The sequence below is a fragment of the Rhincodon typus genome, chromosome 30 (assembly GCF_021869965.1).
Source record: "Rhincodon typus isolate 14 chromosome 30, sRhiTyp1.1, whole genome shotgun sequence".
NCBI lineage: Eukaryota > Metazoa > Chordata > Chondrichthyes > Orectolobiformes > Rhincodontidae > Rhincodon > Rhincodon typus.
Window position 1 is genome coordinate 30,052,537 of NC_063361.1, and position 20,845 is coordinate 30,073,381.

Below are 20,845 nucleotides of genomic sequence, written 5' to 3' on the forward strand. Positions count from 1 at the left end.
ATGCTGAACACTGTGGAATGAACATCCAAAAGTCCCCTTTTTCTAACCATTGTGATGGAGGAAGGGCCACTGATGATCTGCTGAAGATGTTTGAACATAGGACACTGGCCTAGGGAACATGAGGGCTGTCATTGGCAGAATGGCAGTTTTCAGAACCAGAAAGCTTGGGTTCAAGTCCCACTGGTTCCTGAAATGTGTCATAACAGTGATGTTCTGTGACTGTAATGATTGACCTTGAACAGCTACAGCCAACTTTCTTCGTGCCAGCATGACTATAACCAGTGGAGATAATCACTAATAAATCTAATGAGGAATTTCGGGAGCAATTTCTGTATCCAGCAAGTGGTTAGAAGGTGGATGAACATGGGAGTGATTTGAAGGGAATAGCACAGATTCATTTAATTCAAAACTAGATAAGTACATAAGAGAAGGCAACATCATCTAATGCAATCAGCATAATATTAAGTAAGGTGGTAGGAGTGCCATGTGGAACATAAATGCCACATAGACGCCTTGGTCTGAATGGCCTGTTTCTGTACAACGAATGGTTCACAACGTCGTTGCTCACTGATCCCAGAGCCTCCTGATTTAAACCCTCACTGAGAACCTCTGGCCACAGATCAAGCTGTGGGTTTTTCTAACAACAGTGGTCAAATACAAGTACAAGTAGTAAATTTAATTCTTTGAACTGCAGCTGATATGACTGACCTGTAAGTTTTTGTTGAAGGCATTTGGAGCAAGGAATTGTTAAATTTTGTGTTTTTGTTTTAATTAAAACAAAGTTTGGATATTGCAAATGACAGTCACCATGTGAATCAAGACTGGAGGCCTATGCATGTCAGTAGGCTCAAAATGAATAGTTTGTGTTGTTTAAGCAGTTGCAAGATGATCTTGCATTTGTACAACACCTTTTTAATGTAGTAAAATATCCAAAGGTGTTTCACAAGACTGTTATCAAACTAAATTTGATACTATTCACATAAGGAGGTATTGGGGCATTTGATTCAAAGTTTGCTCAATGCAGGTTTTCAGGAGTGCCATAAAGGAGGTAGAGAGAATTGAGAATTTGAGTGCTGAGCCGTGAAAGCTGAAGCCACTCCATTCGTAGTGGAGTGATTTTAGTGTTAGATGTGCAAGCGGCCAGAATCAGAGGAGCACAAATCTTGGAGGGCTGTACAGCTGATGGAGATTCCAGAGATAATGGGGAAAGCCATGGGTAATTACTTCAAAGGAGACAAGGGGGCAACCTGTGAAAGACACATGCTGGGAAGAATTTATTCAGAGGGTCACTGAATGTTGGAATGAACACTGGGGAAGAATGGAATTGGCCACTAAAGACCTGTTGGATGGATTAGAGTTGCTTGTTTTGGATGGATGAACAAATGCCAGCCTGTACTTGTATCTTGTATGTTCATCAATTTATGACTGACATGTCTAGGCCCAATGCCTGAGATCCATATCTCAAATTATTTCTCTACGAAGCAGTGAAGCACACATTATTACCAAAAAGTTGTTTTTACCACCTGATTTTTTTTGAAAAATTTGGATATAGAAAATAAATTCTTGACATCCAATGTGCGCTGAATGTTTAGCAAACTAATCCGCTTCAGGTGAAGTGCCCATCCCTTTGAGATCTTTGAGGTTTTTTTTTCTCTCTTGTTATCTTCAACTGGAATCTTGCTATGCATTTCCAGCTATTTTTTTTTGGCTTTTGAGACTAAGCAAATCCGAATACTAGCAGGTGGAAAATGTGATGTATCAACAATTCCCAAATGGCAGTAAGTTCTGATTACAAAACACTCAGTGAAGGCAGTATCAACACGGTATGTGAAATTTGGTTGTATGCACAACATAATTCACAAAATAGCGAAATTTGTAGTTCAAATGTTGTGGTGATACGAAAAGGCGTGTGCTGATGACATTGGAGATACTGAAAATGAAGTCTTTACCAAATTCGATAGCATGCAGTGGCTGAATTACTGGCTTGCTAATTACCTCGATTATATTAATGTCTCAGCTCCAACTGTGTTAAAATCAGCTCTCTTCCATTCGATACTCAGTAATTCCTTCAAAATCTAATCAGGTGCCAGAAGGAAAAGGGCACTTTTTTCCAAGCTCCTTTGTCCCTCTCCTCCTGAAACTAAGAGGCATGCTGTCATAGGGTTTCACATGAGCAAAGATCTTCCTGGTATCTATAGTCATTCTTCAGTTCATGTTCAATCCAAGTTTGTGTACTGGCTATGTATAGCCACATTTTACTAAGTCCAATCACATTCTCAACCAGTGTTGAGATGCGCATCTTCAAGCAGTCACTACATGGTAATCAGTAGAAAATATTTTAAAATGTTTGATTTCCATTCGTCCTCTTGAATGCCCCCAACACCCCCATCTCAAACTCCAAATTTAGACATCTAAACAATTTGCATTTAGCATCTTTTAAATGCAGTAAAATGTCCAAAGAGGCTCATGGGAGTGATTTTTGAAAGCAGAAGAGATATGAGCATAGTTAACTAAAAGCTTAAAGAAGTAGGTTTTGAGGAGCACCTTTTAAAGGATGTAGGAGGTAGAGAGGTTTAGGTAGGGATTTTCAAAGCTCGGGGTTTAGACATGTGATGGCATAGCCACCAATGAAAACAATAAAAACCAGGATTACTTGAAAGGGCAGAATTAGATGAGCGCAGATATCGGGGTGGTGGTGGGGGGGCTTCGAGGTTCTGTACAGTATGATAGAGGTGGGGTTGTGGGAAGCCAATGAAAGATTTGAAAAACAGGAATTTTTAAAATCAAAATGTTGGTCAACACATCCAGTGTACTTCAGTGAACATGAGTGTTGGATTCACTTGCTGTTAATGCCTTCTGGAAGTTTTAAACTTGTAAATTTTCAACAGATTTGTAGCATCCTTGACTAATTTTGTGACCCTGAGGTTTTTTTATATTTGTTCATGGGATTAGGGCATTACTATCTAGGGAAGGATTTATTGCCCATCCCTAATCTTGTGAACGTTGCTCGCACACTGCTGCCTTGAACTGCTGGAGTCCTTGGGGTCCCATTTGACTCTTGTTTCTCCCTCCCTTCACCCTCTCATTTTCTACCTCTCCATCCAATTATCAATATTCCATTATCCACGTAAATGTCAAGCAGTAGTCACTGGATGACAACTTGGGAATCGAAACCCGGAGTAGCTTTTTTATTTCTCTTTCCCCGCATCTCTGCAATACCAAAGGAATTAAGACCTAGTTGCATGCATCAACTGTTGAGATCAACCAACTTAAACACAGACAAGGAATTAAACATGCTCCTAGTCAGTCTGACAGTCCGGTACCATGCATCACATCTGCCTACCCAGTCATCCAGAATGCCATAGCTCTTTCACTTAATAAATAGTAGCTCTCATGTTGGCCATCTTGTCCTAATAGGTTTCACAAAACCAAACAATAAACTTTAATATATATTTTGTTTGCTGTGGTCCCTAGCTGTCTGTGCTCGATGTTCCTCCAATTTGTAACCCTTTCCCTGAAACCCCATTCTTGCTGGACCCTTTTTATTGCACCTTCCACTTTGAGCCACCAGTGACTGCTAGGTTTTTATCGCTGTAAGTCCCACTCTCTGGCATCCCTTCCTAAACTTTCTCTTCCCTTCACCTTGGAATATGTTCTGAGTCCTTTTAGCAACATCTTAAAGGTGTTCTATAAATGTGGCTCACTTAGAGGTAATAGATATAAATGAATTGTAAAACAATTAGGATGTGCTGGGAAGCTTATGGAGTGCACAGATTTTTTTTTTAAAGTTAGACTGGAACTGCAAAGATAAAATAAATTAATTATAATTGTATTTACTGATGTAATTCATTTTGTGTATAAACAGTCACTGTTTGGATTTAAATTTATGTAGCTGACCTTTCATTGATGATGATGTGGGCTGGTTGCCTCTGCTTTGTTTTGTAGTGTTTGTAACAGTTTGAAAAATGCTTGAAACAACAGGCCTGTTTTGCACAGTAATCCCTGGGATATTTTCACTGAGTTAACTAAGAGGTAAATGATCTTCTCCCTTTTGCCCATCTGTTTAGCAGCTGATGGGTTCACTTAATTGTGTTACAAAGCGACACTGTTGACTTGGTGACTAACATTTGATTAACCTCTTAACTAGATTAGTTTTCAGAATCTCGTTAGACTGCACCACAGGAGTAAAGGAGAGATTATCTTTATTGAACAATGCCAAACCATGGCTCTGATGCAGGAGGAAAGGTGTTTTCTTTTTAATATGTAGCATTTTGTGTGAGTTTTTAATGTTACAAAGGCTCTTCAAGCAAGGTAACTGCTTATGGCTCAAACATTTTCCTAACACCTTTGTCTGGTGTTCATGGTTCAGAAGCAGTTTCCTTAAGCATACTGGGTATCTTTTCAACCAAAGAGTGTGTCTTTGGAACGTGGACCATTTGGTTTACTTTATCTGGGTTAACCATTAACTCCTAATGATGTTCTGATCACTGGAGACCATGTGGATGCCTACCACATTGCCTTGCTTTACCTTTCCTGAAAGGCAGGAAATGACATTCCATGAGACCAAAGTGCATAGGGTAAAACTAACAAATTTCCTTGCTGATTAATTATATACAGAGGTCAAATGAGGCTAAATGTGATGTGATGTTTAATTGATAATCAGTCCATATGGGACTATTCTTTATGGGATATTGCTTTTACAACAAATAAATTAGTTTGTTTCTTCATAGTCCTGGTGGTTATTATGATTTATGTGGATGATACCAGATCTCAGTACATCCATGGAGTTTAAATCTAACAGCTAGAGTTGTTCTGCTTCAGATTTTTTTGCTATCAACACTTTGGGAATTTGGCTGATCTCTGAACTTCTTTTAAAGTTCCAATGTTGAACTCTTACTTGGTATATTTTTCTTAAGGGCTTCACAATTGGTGAAATTAAATTGCCATTTATTTTTGATGGTTTGCAAGATCTTAAACAGATTGAGTTATTTGGTTATGAATACAATTAAGATAATTTCTTACCGAAGGCAATGAAACAAAGAAGATCTATTGAGGGTGTACTTTTTTTTATATTTGAATATGCTGTTAAGGTCAGATTGTCAACCAGTTGTTTTGTATTAGTCAGCATTGAGAAGAATGGGGTTCCCCTTGACACAGCTGACTGAAGCAAATCTTTAAATCTGATTCAAAATATCTAACGTCGTGTAAGACATTCTAGAGGACATCCATTGATCCTCATTTATGTTGGCTGAAGATGTATCCTGTGGCATCATCCATTGGGATTATTCATAAGGTCTGTTCTCGGCAACCTGTGGTAGTGCTGGAGGTAGGAATTTGGCATGTTGTTGTTCACTGCATTTCTTACTTAGCTCGCTTCCTCAATACATGAGCCTGATGCTGTGGAATCTTTTTCTCCATTACTAATAATTTGAGTACTTCTGGCATCACAATGTTCTACAGAATATAGTGACTGTTAGAAGTAGTTTGTGTGCTGTAATCAGGGTCACACAAGATGTGACAAGATGATCCAACTCTTGACTCTTATTAACATTCATATGGAAGATTAGTGTGGTCTATTCTGTGCACACTAAAGATCATTTGTTGTTTTAAAGGTAAGCAGAATGTTTCTCATGTATTGGTATACCCTAGTTTTACAGATTAGTTAGTTTTTTGCTGTTCCTGCAAAATGACTGAATTCCCAATGTATTAAGGGGCACTGTACCTCGAACTAATTCATTGGGTAAAAGTACAATATTAATTTGGATTTTTAACATTTTCATTTTTACTGTTTACATTAGTTTTAAACGCGTGAGATTAACAGCTCTGCACACTATCTAAATCAACCTTCTGGAGATGTTATTACACACCTGGATAATGTGGGACTTGAGCCCGGGGCAATGAGCCCAGTGACAGGGACACTACCACTGCTCCACTAGAGCCCCTTACTGGCTCTTTAAGTTTCACTCATTACAATGGAAGAAAAGTCAGTGGGTCAGATGCTGTTTCTAAACTCCTGAAATTTCTGTTACTTGGTATGCAGCTGAAACATCCAAAGCCATGTTTCCTTGTCAGTCTGATATTATGATATTATGATTTTCGGGAGTTTGTTAATCTGAAGAGTTAAGAGGATTTGGCTGCCTTGTGTCTCTTCATTGGCAAGATGTCCAATATCTCCACACTCTACTCCACATAGTTAGAACTGGGGATACTTCAGTCACGAGATGTAGTTTATGGTTGAAAATTCACTGTTGGACATGCAAAAGTGGTTATCCAATAACTTCAATTGAGCATTATAAAAATACATGGCAGAAAAGAGCTTGGTGTTTTTTTTTAAAAAAACGTAGTTACTAGCTTGAATTTAGATACGTTTGTATCAAGAGGAGTAAACTTGGGGCGCTAGTTAATTAATTTGGAATATGGTGTCTGTAATTTCTTGCATGGAGGGAAATCATCAGGAAAGTAATGTCATTCTACTGTCAATTTTTCCAAACCAATGTATCTTTTGTTTTATAATTTTGCAAGTTATTACTCTCTCTTTATTTTAACTGCTGCACAGCTTTTCTTTTAGAGCTAGACTTTGTGCCATGACACTCATTTTTAAGTTGTTTCTGATGCCATATTGTATCCAAAATGATAGTACGACTGCATTCCAAATTCTGGTATGGACTGAATTGGATACTATTTTGACAAAGGTCAAACAAGAGGCATCCTTTATCAGTGTCTGAAGCCAGCATTGGGCCTTAAATTTATGAATGTTGCTAATCCCTGCTCCCTCTTGGAATTTTAATTTCTGCCTGAGGTTGCCAGAGCTGGTGTCTCCAAGAAAATGGTGTGGATTTGCTTTTTTTTAGGAAATGTACAATGATCACTAATACTTACAGTTTGGAGATTTCTGACCTCCTTTCGAACTTGGACCTCAATATATCCAAGCAGCACTCCAGATGAATGTTGTTTAAGTTGCCTGGCAGTGCAGTAACCCAAATATTCACTTTGCATTTAAATTGGCCTTTTAAGTTGCCACATATGCGTGGCCAAACAAAAGAAAAAGCAGAGCTCCATTCGTAGCGTGTGGAAGCCCAAAAAAAACACTACTTCAGACTGCTACAATCTTATCTGTGCCCTGATAGTCCTCTGGTCACAGAGTCCCAGCTGTTTCTCTACTAGGCACCCTATGATCTTGCACAATCACTCAGATAAACATTTGCACATACAACCGTTTGCAGCTGCCTGCTGTTGTGCTATCTGCATCTTGAAGCTCAAGACCCAATCTTGCCAGTGAATGTAAACACTAAACAAGAGCAGATGAAGGCTATTTGGCCTATTGAGCCTCCTTTGTCACCCAGTAACATTATGCCTGATCTGTTTGTGTTTCACATTCCACATTCCTGTCTAGACCCAAGTTAACCTTAGATTCTTGTTAGGAAAGTGAATCAGTCTATCTGTCTTTAAAAATATTTAATGATTCCGCTTCCACTGCGGTGTGTTCAAAGTTTCTCAACCCTTTTTTGAGGGGTGGGGCGGAAAGAATCTCATCTGTTCCTAATGTTTAAAACATTGACCTCCCAGCCACCTCCCCTTCCAGTGCTGGACTCATGTGCGAGGAAACATTTTTTTCCACATCCACCTTGCCAAGACTTTTCAGAATCTTTAATCCTTCAATCAAGTTATCCTTCACGCTTCAAACCTTCAGTGGAAATGAGCCCAACTTTTTCAAATTATCCGTCATTACTTGTACACTAGAACACCTAGATCTCTCTGCAATTCCAGAATTCTGCAGTCATTTTCCATGTAAGTAATACTTTGCTTTTTCATTCTTCCTGCCAAAATTAACCCCTCACTTTCCCATATTGTACTCCCACTGCCAGATTTTTGCAGTCACTTAACTTAGCAATTCCCATCTACAAACTCCTAATGCATACATTACAACCGACTTTCCTACGTATCTTTGTGTTGTCTGTAAATGTTGCTACCATTCTTTTAGTTTCCTTTACAATTTACATTAATAATTTGGATAAAAAGATGGTGTCCCAGTGCAGACCCGTGTGGGATTCCACTTGTCACAGTCCTTGGACCACCCTATTTGAATATTTGAACTTATATGGGCAATTCTTAGTCTTTACTTGCCTAGTGGTAATGTGCAGCTTTCATATGTGAAAGATGGATTTGTGGAGTAAAATGTTGGCTTAATGTTTTTTTTTCTCATTTCACGTTGCAAAGCTACTCCTTTGCATTTCACTATCTTTGGTGTGGCTTAGAGCTTCTGATTGGTGTTTTTTGTCTCCTACCAAAAACTGAAACACAGTTCAGAATTTGTAAACACCTGATCGAGTACAGTGGAGAATAATGTTAGATTTGTGAAGGAATCTACTCTGGCACCCTTCTCTCAGAAATCTGAAGTTTCAATACTGAAGGAATTGATTTGACCATTAATCTGTGTGGTTATTAGCTCCACATTAGAACTATTCTAATTCCATTGCCCTGCTCTTTCTACGTATCCTTTTAACACTTGTCCTCTTCAATATGTACCTAATTACCTATTACATATAATTGACTTCACAGAGAGCGATTTGTATTTTGTGATTGAGCTACGTTCGAAGAAAACCATACCAGAAGATATCTGTCTGTCTCTCTTGTGTATAGCACCACTTCCTGTAAGTGTAACGTTTACTTTCTGTCATCCTTAAACTTCCTATATCTAAGCCTATTTATTATACTTGCCTCAGGTTGGTTCATTCTTCCTCTGACTGATGCCAACTGAGTCCTCCAACTGTTAATTTGCTGTTCTCTACAGTACTAATGGCAAAAAGCCCGAGAAAATTGGGTACTTCTGCCTCAGCTAAACTTTGCCATGGAAGTTCTATCGCACTCTTTTCTGGGGAAGAAAGCAGAGAACTTAAAAGCATAGTTAGACTTGTTGGCTTCCAGACCTTTCTGTGAGCAGGGTGGGTTCCTACGAATGGCTGTCTGGCACTTGGCCAGGATTATGTCAAGTGTACAGCATGCTTGTATTTTAATTGCTGGCACACAGTTAACAATTATTGTTAGTGCAATAAGCACTTAATTAAGATAACAGTCCACCCCCGTGCTGGGAAACCTCCTTGTGCTATTTTGAGAAGATAGGATGAATTTGCTTTTGTTCATTCTGCTGTTTCCAAAAATACCAACTGACTCCACCCAACAAACACAACAGTACCACATTCAGCGGTCTCTTTGACAGTTCAAGGTCTCTCACCCATGCACCCCCTTTTCACAAGGTTTTCAAAAGCTGGCAACGTGCACCTTTTCTCTTTTTTTTTCCCTAGTGCTTCCATACTTTTCTGCTCCACCTCTAATTATTCTGTTCCTGAGATCTCCGTGCTCAGAAAATCCCTCTAAGTGTTTCCGTACTCTCAATCATGAGTTAATCCAAACCAAAGTCTTCCTTACAGTATTGTCATGACCCAGCATTCGCTTCCATAGTCACACATTGTGAATTAACCAGTGTCATTATCTTCTGTGCTAACACTGTACTGATCCCAGAACCCTGGAATGCTCTTGCTATCAAATTGTTTTGCCTCCCACCCTTCCCTAATTGTTACATGCCTTCTGCTGGGAACATCTCTCCGAGCATTGTGCATTGTTTCTTAAGAACAGTAAGTCATAAAGTTGCATACATGAGCAAATATATTTTAACAAATTGTAAATCTGCAGTTCTTTTGTGCTCCCATAAAACAACACCATTTGAATGAATGAATGATTGATTGTTTTTGGTATGAAACATTTTGTTCTTCACCTTGCCATGAGTAACATTGCAGGCGCTTTGAGAGTTGAGAAAACATTAGTAAGCATAGACACCACACTTTTTGTCAAAGCTGGCGACTGGTGAGCACTCTTCCAATAGTCAAAGTTTCCTGACCAACAAGCAGTGAACTCTGATTTTAGAACTCTTTTCACTTAAATGTTAGGCTTAGTTCTAAAGGTCAAAGCTACATCCTTGCAATGTGACATAGCAATTTCTTGTATATTAATTGGCACTAAACCTGTGCATCAGGTGATATGCAATGGGAAGGAGATCAGTTCTTGTATTTGTATGGCACCCTTAACAAAATGCAAATACTCCATGACGCTTCACAGGAGCATTATTAAACAACGTATGACCTTGAGCCACACGAGGCAATATCAGGTCAGGTGACCAAAAGTTTGATCAGTGAGGTTTAGAAAATGTCAGGGAGGAGCATGAGTGAGCGAGGCAGACAGATATAGGGAGGACATTCCAAAGTGTAAGGCCTAGATGACTGAAAGTACAGCCACTGATGATAGAGCAATTATAATTGTGACTGCATGAGACCAGAATTGGAGGAGTGAAGCGTGGAGCTGCGAGAGATGGCTGAAATAAGGAGAGTTCAAGACAAGGTGAGAATTTTAAAATTGGAATGTTTATTAACTGAGAGCCAGTGCAAGTCAGTGTACCCAGGAATAGAGGAATGGGACTTGCTGCGAGTTAGGATGTGAACAGCTGAGTTTTTGTTGACTTCAAGTTTTGACCCTTGTTGACTTACTGAGGGTACAGTGTTGGGTGGGGGGGGTGGGGCGGGGAAGTGGTGTGGGCACCCTGAAGTTTGTTGGAATTATTGAATCTGGAGGTCCTCTACTTGGAGTGCAGGTGCAAAAAATAATACAAGATGGCTTAAGTCTGTATCTAACACATTGATGCAGAGAAATATAGAGATATCATTGTATTGATAAATTGACATCACAAACATGACGGCAACAACTGATCTTCTGGTATAGAGTATTAACCCTTGGGTTTAGTGTAATAAATTTGTGCATATTAGTTGCTTAATTTTAAATGGCTAGACAGTATTAAAGTGAAGATGGCAGTATTTTCATGCTTTTTATCTGGAGCTGGACTTTTACCAGCACCTGCCAATGTGCAATAGTACTTGACCTTAGGATTTAAAGTAATTAGGCATTAAGATCTAAAAGGGACCAGGTAGATTAAACACAGCTGAACCTTGGCACCAGAACATGTTGCACATTGTGGTGCAAGATTTCTATTAATAACCTCTTCCTCTTTCTGTAGTTTTTGTGTTTAAACCAAAGGAATTGCAACTTATTGCAGAGGTATAAACAAATCAGCATTGGAACAATTGGCAAGGTGAAGATTTGTGGCATTGATTATGTTCAGTAACTAGAGTCCTCCAATAAGAAACAAGTTTAGCATTTACTATTAATTCAGAGCATGCAATTTAATTCCTTGTTTGCGCAGTGATGTGTGCTTTAAGCTATGTTCAGCAGTCTAATCCATCAGTGTTGACTAAATGCAGCTAGTCAGTTTTTTTTTCTCTAGGCACCTCCAACTTCTTTACAAAGACACAAGGATAACAATCCTGGAAGTCTTTTGTGCAGTCATAAGTACTGTATCAAACTTAGCAAAATTTTGATTTATTAAGGATACTGTCAGATGATAGGGAAGGTGGAAGAGACTATGTAATATTTGTAGGGAAGAATTTGCTGTCTGGCAGATGGACATTGATGTCTCTGAAGGCTTGCCAGCAGCATTCCCTTGCTATCTGCATGACCCAAACTTGGAGAGCTGGCTTAGCTTGTCAGCAGTTTTGAATATATAATTTTACCCACTTACTGTAATTTTACCCACAAACCACAAAAGGACCCCATGAGTATAGTTGAAAAAGCTACAGGGTTAGTTGCTGATGTATAACTTGAAGAAAGCAGAAGCCACGGTGATTTGTGTGAAGACTATACAAACTATTTATTTAACAAGGTTGCAATCTAGACTCCCTTGCAGGGTTTCCCCCTTTTTTTTTGAATTATTCCTTCTTTGGAGCTTGCGACTTGCCCCAAGCAGTTTGCTTTTTTTCAAAAAAAAGGGCGTGGGAGTAGTTGATAGTTTGGGTATCCTTTTTCCGTCTTCACCGGACACAGGATTGGAAGACTGCTAATCTTGCAACGTGCATTAAAAAGCAAGTGGGGTAGATTGAATAATTACAGACAAGTCAGTCTACCCTCCATAGTGGGCAAATGATTAGAATCCTTTTGAGATTTAGGATAAACTGTCACTTGGAATTGCATTGATTAATCAAGGATAGTCAGCATAGATCTGCTAAGACAATTAATATCTTGATTTAATTTTCTGAGGCTTGCTTTTGTTGGTCAGTGCATTGAGTATAGGAGTTGGGAGGTCATGTTGCGGCTGTACAGGATGTTGATTAGGTTACTTTTGGAATACTGTGTGCAGTTCTGGCCTTCCTGCTATAGGAAGGATGTTGTGGAACTTGAAAGGGTTCTGATTTACAAGGATGTTGCCAGGGTTGGAGGGTTTGAGCTATAGGTAGAGGCTGAATAGACTGGGCTATTTTCCCTGGAGTGTTGGAGGTTGAATGCTGACCTTTTGTAGACGTTTATAAAATCATGAGAGGCATGGATAGGTTAAATATACAAGGTCTTTTCAACAGGATAGGGGAGTCCAAAGCTAAAGGGCATGGGTTTAAGGTGAGAGGGGAAAGATTTAAAAGGGACATAAAGGGGCAACTTTTTTGTGCAGACAGTGGTGCGTGTGTATGGAATGAGCTGCCAGAGGAAGAGGTGGAGGCTGGTAAAATTACAACACTTAGAAGGTATCTGGATGGGTATCTGAATAGGAAGGGTTTAGAGGGATAATTTTCCAAGTGCTGGCAAATGGGACTGGATTAATTTAGGATATTTGGTCGCCATGGACGAGTCAGGGTATTGGGGCAAACACTCTGGTGGTTGGAGTCATACCTGACACATGGGAAGATGGTCATGGCTGTGGGAGGTCAATCGTCTCAGCTCGAGGACATCTCTGCAGGAGTTCCTCAGTAATGCCCCGGGTCCAACCATCTTCAGTTGCTTCATCAATGACCTTCCCTCCATCATAAGGTCAGAAGTGGGGATGTTCGCTGATGATTGCGCAATGTTCAGCACCATTCGTGATTCCTCAGACACTGAAGCAGTCCATGTCCACATGCAACAAGATCTGGAAAATATCCAGACTTGGGCTGACAAGTGGTAAGTGACATTCGTGCCACACAAATGCCAGGCTATTACCATCACCAATAAGAGACAATCTAACCACCATCCTTTGACATTCAATGGTGTTACCATCACTGAATCCCCCACTATCAACATCCTGGGGGTTACCATTGATCAGAGACTCAACTGGACTCAACACATTAGCACAGTGGCTACAAGAGCAGGCCAGAAGCTGGGAATACTGTGGCACGTAACTCATCTCCTGACTCCTCAAAACCTGTTCACCATCTGCAAGGCACAAGTCAGGAGTGTGATGGAATACTCCCCACTTGCCTGGATGAGTGCAGCCCCAACAACTCTTGAAGCTTGACACCATCCAGGACAAAGCAGCCTGCTTGACTGGCATTACACCCACAAGCATCCAAAACCTCCAACACCCCCACCACCGACGCTTAGTAGCACCAGTGTGTACTATCTACAAGATACACTGCAGAAATTCACCAAAGATCCTCAGACAGCACCTTCCAAACCCATGACCACTTCCATCTGGAAGGACAAGGGCAGCAGATATATGGGAACACCGCCACGTCCAAGTTCGCCTCCAAGTCACTCACCATCCTGACTTGGAAATATATTGCCATTCCTTCACTGTCACTTGGTCAAAATCCTGGAATTCCCTCCCTAATAACATTGTGGGTCAGCCCATAGGAGGAATGCAGTGGTTCAAGAAGGCAGCTCACCACCACCTTCTCAAGGGCAACTAGGAATGGGCAAGAAATGTTGGCCAGCCAGTGACACCCACATCCCACAAAATTAATAGAAAACAAAACAATTGTGTTGTCGAATTCTGAGCAAACACCATCTACAAGTTCACTGATGACACCACTGTAGTGGGATGGATATCTAACAACGACAAGTCAAAATACAGCAGGGATACAGAGGGCTTGGTGACTTGGCGCAATGAAAACAACCTCCCTCACGACGTCGGCAAAACTAAAGAACTGATCATGGACTTCAGAAAGAAAGGAAGGAGAACACACTCCCATCTGCATTAATGGAACTGAAGTTGAGAGGGTGGAGAGCATCAAGTTCCTTGGACTGACAATAATTGGCAACCTGTCCAGGACTTCTCACGTAGATGCAACAGTCAAGAAGGCACAACAATGCCTTTTCCTCAGGTGGCTGAGGAAATTTGGCATGTCTGCAAGGACCCTTGCCAACTTCCACAGATGCACCATTGAAAGCATGCTGTCTGGGTGTATAATGGCCTGGTATGGCAACTGCTGTGCCCACGACCCTAAGAAACTACAGAAGGTGGTGTGCACAGCCCAGACCATCACAGAAGCCAACCTTTCATCCATGGACTCCATTTAAATGGCCCACTGCCGCAGAAAGGTTGCCAACATCATCAAAGACCCATCGCACCACGGTAATGATCTCCTACAACTTCTTCTATCAGGCAGAAGATTCAGAAGCTTGACTGCAGGCATGAGCAGGTTCAGGAATACCATCATTCAGTCTGATAACAGCCGGGAAGGAGCTCTCTAGCCTCAACGCTGATCCTGCCTAGTGCACTCCCTGTGCAAAGTAACCTGTATGCCTCTCAAGTTTCTTTTTTGATCTGTTTATCCTTGCTCATTATCTGCCTGTACTGCTTGTAAACAAGGCTTTTGACTGTACTTCGGTGTGCATGACAATAAATTGGTCGGTCGGTCAATCAAAATGGAAAAGCTATCCAGCCTAATTTCACTTCCAACTTTTGGTCTGGAGTCTTGTAAGTCAATGGTGTTTCAAGTCCTTTTTTAAATGTCATGAGAGTTTGTCTTCGTTTTCAGACGCTTAATTCCATATCCCCATTGCCATCTTTGTAAAAAATTTTTAACTGTCATTTGATTTTTCCCTTCTAGTCCAGTTCTGTTTATATCTCGCCTTTTGGTTGTTGGCCTCTACGGATGAACATAGGTTCTTTTTAAATTCACTCTCTAATTTTATGCTCAATTAAATCTCCCATCTGGTTCCTCTGTTCTAAAGAAAACAATAGCAGCCTGTTCAATTCCCACCCCCTTCCCCCACCCCTCTATACCATCTAATATAATCATATCCTTCCTAGAGTACCCTAACAGTGTTTACAGTTCTTCAGCTGTGGCCTAACTAATGTTTCATACAGTTTTAGTGTAGACATCCAGCTCTTGTATTCCATGCATTGGCTAATAAGGAAACAACATGTATGTTGCTCTAACCGTCCTCTGTTCTGAGGGCTGCGGTCATGCATTCGAAGGTCCTCCTTCCTCTCTGTTTCTCATCAGTCTATCATTTATTATGTATTCTCTTGTTCGCTCTTCTCAATGCATTGCCTCATTTTTCTGGATTGAACTGCATTTCTATTCACCTTACCAGTACATTGATTTTCTTTCAGTTTTGTTTTCTCATTATCATCAACACTTTCTTCACAAAGACCAGAGGAGTTTTCTTTCTAATTCCAAACATACAAAATTTTAAAGTTTTTTTTGAGGCAAGATACAAGCATGGATTATGCAGTCTGTAAAAATGTATGGTTATTGTGTTGTTACACTTATTCACATTCCATCTTCTAAAAACCTAACCTTTTTGATATTATCTGACTTTTTTGGCTTATCTCCTCTCAGTTACTCGTGGTGCAGTGCAATGCGGTGCTGTGCTATGGGCCTTCGTCTTCGCCTGAGTTCTTGATCATTTAAGTATGTGAGATGTTACTTACAAAGCAAAACCGTACCAGTTTCTTCCTGTTCTGCTGGGATGTTTATTTCTAGGTCAGATTTTTATCTGTCGGCCTGTCACTTTTTGTTAATTCTACAAATCTGATAGGATATGGATCTTAGTAACTGTAAGTAGCAGCAACAGGCTAATTTACATACTTAAACTGTTTTATTGTGGGTTTGAAGGAGTAATTAGCCAGATAGTTAGTTGAAAGTTTTTAAGGTAATAGTTTCTTGTTTTTTTTAATAACCAAAACAGTTTTAGTTGCAAAATGTCATTAGGCAAACTGTTCATTTTATAAACTAGGCCATGTTTCCTCCAATGTTTGATTCTTCAATCTACCACTTGCTGAATCAGGAGTCTCTTGGATTCATGGCACTTTTTCAGATGGGTTTTTTGATGACATGACACCTTTTGCTCTGGGGTAATGTTTCCATAGCTCTTCCTTACATTGGTCACTAGTAATGTATGCTTAATTGTTCTGACTTTTAACAATATCTGTCCATTCATTCTAATTCCTATCTGAAAAGGAGACAATTCTCTATGATTCTTCATGATTTAGAGAAAGTAGCTTGCATGGAAATGCTTGGTGAGACTTGTAAGTATTAATCCATCTGGTCCATTCACTGTCATCCATTTGAGTTGGCCACACTGTCAATGTGAAGCAGTTCTCGTTCAATATCTTTATTGGCTATAACAAACAGTACAACAAGACTTCCAATTTGGACATTTTGGTCAATTTTTTTTTTTGTTTGCTTTGTAGCTTCTTCAAATGCTAAATATAACAAGGCTTGGTCATTTATTCTGACATCAACTTTGAGTGTATCACCAGTGGAATTTTTATCATAAATTCCCTTTTTTGGCTTGTACACACCACTTCTGCTGTGACTTGAAAAAAAGTTGGGGGAGAAAAAAAAGAAGATTGAGATGAGATAACGTTCATTTAATGAGCTGGTGCAGGCACGATGGGCTGAATTGTCTTCTGTGTCAAAACACTTCTGTCATTCTGAAGCTTGCATAAGCATCCTGGGATTTTGCGCATTTCACTGAAGTATGGACAAACGTTGTTCTGTTCCCTACCCTGTCCCCCCCACCCACCTCTTTCTGCTTGTGTATATAGTCTTATGCGGAAATGTGTTTGTATACACAGCAAGACCTGGACCTTGACGGCCTTGAATACATTTCCAACAAGAATTGATCTAAGTGTCTCCCTTTTGCCATTCAGCAATGTTACTATTGCTGAATTCCCCGAATATTAACATCCTGGGAGTCACCATTAATCAGAAATTGGACTATACATACTGTAGCTAAAAGATCAGGCCAAAGTTTTTGGGAATTCTGTAGTTAATAACTCATGACTTGATTCCTGAAAACCTGTCCACCTTCTCGCAAGCACAAGTCAGGATTGCAATAAAAACTCAGTCTCTATTGCCTTCTGAATGCAGTTCTTGTAATATTGAAGACAAAGTAGCCTGCTTGATTTACCACCTTAAACATTCCACAGCAAAGAATCCTCAACAAGATGTACTGCATCAAATTGCCGAGGCTCCTGATACCATCTCCAAGTGGAAGAACAGAAGGGTAGAGAGGCATGGGAAAACCTCCATCTGCAACTTCCCCACCAAACCAGACACTATCCTGCCTTGGAATTCTATTCCTGTTTCTTCAATGCCCGAACCCCAGCGTGATAAACGCACCTACCTTGTAGTCTGCTCAGGTTTGAGATGATGGTTCCTCATCACCTACCTGAAAGGGATGAGCGCCAAATGTCTTTTTTTTTTTTTTTTTTAAATGCATGTATCCCATAAACTAATCATGCTTTTAAAAAGTGAGTGCTTACTGTTCCATTTTTGACTCAGTTTATAAAGATGCACTGTGAAATTGAGCCATATAGATGAGGAAAATTGCAGTCTCTGATCAACTTGATTAGGGTCACTTGAGGAGCAGTGGGATGCTTTATCTTGTCTTGTATATGGATGGCAAACAAATTTTGAAATGTGGGGCTGCCTTAGCCAAGGATCAACTTTGACAACTTTTATATAGCTTTTTTATCTACTCCAATTGTTTGGAAAAACAGTGCAGTGAAACTGATAATATCCCATTTGAACTTGAAGAAACCTGAATCACCAAAACTTCTGAGCTCAAATTTCAGTGCTAAGATCCAAAAGGAGGCAGATTCCCTTTTGGAGGCGACTAGAAATCCACACACTGACTTAGGATTCAAGGGTTTCTCCTGTGTCACTGTAGAATTGTTGAAGTTTACCTTTACCTTTACGTTCAGGCTACTATGTGACTATTATCCGACCAGTAACCTTGATCCCACTTTCCAGCTGTTAGTTTGCAAGCTTTTTAAAGTTTTGATTCTTAAAGTACATGTCCAAGTATTGAGGGTTTCTGCTTCCTCCTCCATTTTCAGGGAGTCATTTCCAGATGCCCACCTCCCCTTCGGTGGAGACAGAAAATGCTTTTCTTGAATCCCCTTTTTTTAAACTGCTTCCTCTTGGCTTAAATCGAAGGCACTGGTTAGTGCTCACCTCAGTCGAGGTTCTATCCACTCCATCTCCCCTCCCAATTCTATATTTCAATTGGATGTTCCCATGACCTCATTTTAAAATCTCTAAAGCTGTTTTGGAGGTGGGCATCAATAGAGTTGTTGAATAGTGCAGCACTGAAAATCCCCCACTCGGCCCATAATCTCTGTCAGCCCTTTGAAAGAGCATACAATTAAATCCTGTATTCTTTACCCATGGCCTTGACTGTTTAATCTCTAGGTATTTATTCAGTTGTCTCTAATCATCCTGTTCAGTGATGTTATTACACACCTTTTGAAGCAGGTAGGATTTGAACCCAGGTCTTCTGACCTAGATGTAGGGACATTTCCACTGCACCTCAAGGGCCTTTCAATTCTATGCTTATATATTGGTTTTGAATGTGTTCCATCACTCTTTCTGACGGTTGTGGGGGGGTGTGGGTGGAATCTGTGTCCCTCATTTTCTTCCCTATGTCTTATTTCCTCCACTGTCTTCAATCTGTCCTCTGGTTACTGATTCTCCTGTCAGTGAACTGAACTATTTTCAGTCAAGTAGCAGAAATGCTGTATCTGGTGACTGACACTAAGTGTTTGTTACTGGCCTAGTTCAATGGCTTTGTACAGCCTGTTGGAGGCGAGTTGAAATTTTTTTTAGGTGGTTTTGAAATCTGTGTACCATATGTAGCACTGCGGCCTTATTTACCTTTCATTTGTAAGAAATGGCTGTATTGGGTATTTGAAGTACCATTGGCTGCATTTGTGTTTTTCTTTGGTTTCAACTTCCGAGAGCATTTTCAGCTTGTCTACTGACTAGTCACGGAAATAGTTTTAATAATTAAGACATTGAGTGGCTTGTGAACCCTGAGCTTCTTGAGTGTTGAAATGGAGACCAGAAGTAAAGCGTTTTATTCTTTTGTCATTTTGGTCTGTAATAGAGAGGAACTAAACAAGTGTATTGTCTAGTTTGGGGATATTTGTTCAACTTTCAAGTTAAGCTTTGGGTTGAAATGTAATGACTGACCTGGTAGGAGTTTAGCAGTGTTAATGTGTAACAAGTGCTTCTGTTATGAACTGCAACACATTGAGTTGTTAATCTGTTGGGTACTCAACAGATTTTATAATTATCAGCTTTCACTGATGTGAAGTTAGTGGTGTTACTCTTTTAGGTCAAGAGCAAAAGAAAATACTTCACCTGAATCCCTCGTAGATTCAGAGGGAGGAGAGATGAAACTGGTGAGGATTTTTTTTTTTTTTTGTTCAATGTAAAGACAAATAGAAAAAATTAAAACAACTTTGGAATTGGGAAAAGGGGTTTTTAAAAAATAAAAATAAAAACCTCAATATTTGAGAGTACTTTCTCTTACCAAATAAAATGCCCAGACCCATTGTTTTCTAAATGAAATTTTACTGAGTGAGTAACCTAGATATATTTTTTTATTTAAAAGCGTGGTATACTTTCAATAAAATTCATTCATGAGATGTGCAGGTCACGGATAAAGATTTTCTTTTCTTCTCGCTCAATTTTTGTGATTGTAAGATGTTAGCAATCTGTCTGCACAGAGGGCAGCAAATCAAGTGAAACCTGAAACGTCAGCTTTCCTGCTGCTTGGCCTGCTGTGTTCATCCAGCTCTATACCTTGTTATCTCAGATTCTCCAGCATCAGCAGTTCCTACTATCTCTGCAAGAATTGACAGTGACTTGGTTAAAACTCTTCTTTTTTTTTTCTCCTCCTCCTTGCTGTTTCTATTTTCTCAGGGTTGCATCTGTCCTGCACTTAGTTTTGGTCTCATTTTATTGGTTTTGGATCCCTGCACAGTTTTGCTTTATTTGTAACTAAAAAGTTCATTCAATTTGTGCATTATTCATAAACTACTTGGCTAGTACCACAGTACTGTGAATTGAAGGTTGATTGTACAGTTGCAGAAAGATGTTGTTGTGGAAGTTGCAACAGCTTTGTAATATCTTTCTGCGTGATTTGTCTGAGTTGTCACAAAACAAATAATGGTGTATTGTATGGGACCACTTTCTGGTTCAAAGTCAACGTTGAGAGTCAGAAGGGAAGCTGCACTGAGCAGCGTGTGGGGAGTTGTAGTCCACATGCATAACCTGACATTCTGAAGAAGGGTCTAGGCCTGAAACGTCAGCCTTCCGGCTCCTATGATGCTGCTTGGCCTGCTGTGTTCATCCAGCTCTGCACCTAGGTTAATTTTAGTTATTTTTGTCTTAAATATACAAAAATATAACTTGTATGTAGTTGCAGTATGAGTTACTGCTGTCAGCACCTTTTTTTTTTTAATATTTGCTCTCAAATTGCTGACTGAACAGACAAAATCTTCAATTAAATATTGTTGAATGGCGTCATTGGCGTCCCTGCTAACTCATTTCAGTGATAACTGTCTGCTAACTGTTGATTTGGTAACTTTGGCTCTGTTTGTCCAATGAAGGTATTCTTACTTGTTCAGTTGTAACATAGTTTGTTCTACGAAAAGTATTTGAGCCAGTCGTTTTTTTTCGAGTTCTGAAGGTCTTTGTTCTCTGCCATGCTTGCAGACTTGGAAGAGTACCAAGGAAGATGTAGCATGTAT

General features: G+C 39.8%; 1 protein-coding gene across 3 annotated transcripts in view; it reads left to right on the plus strand.

Moving 5' to 3' along the window:
- Positions 1-20,845, plus strand: part of LOC109923003 (F-box/LRR-repeat protein 20) — a 123,020-nt gene that overhangs the window by 23,744 nt on the left and 78,431 nt on the right. The gene's annotated exons all lie outside the window — the stretch shown is intronic.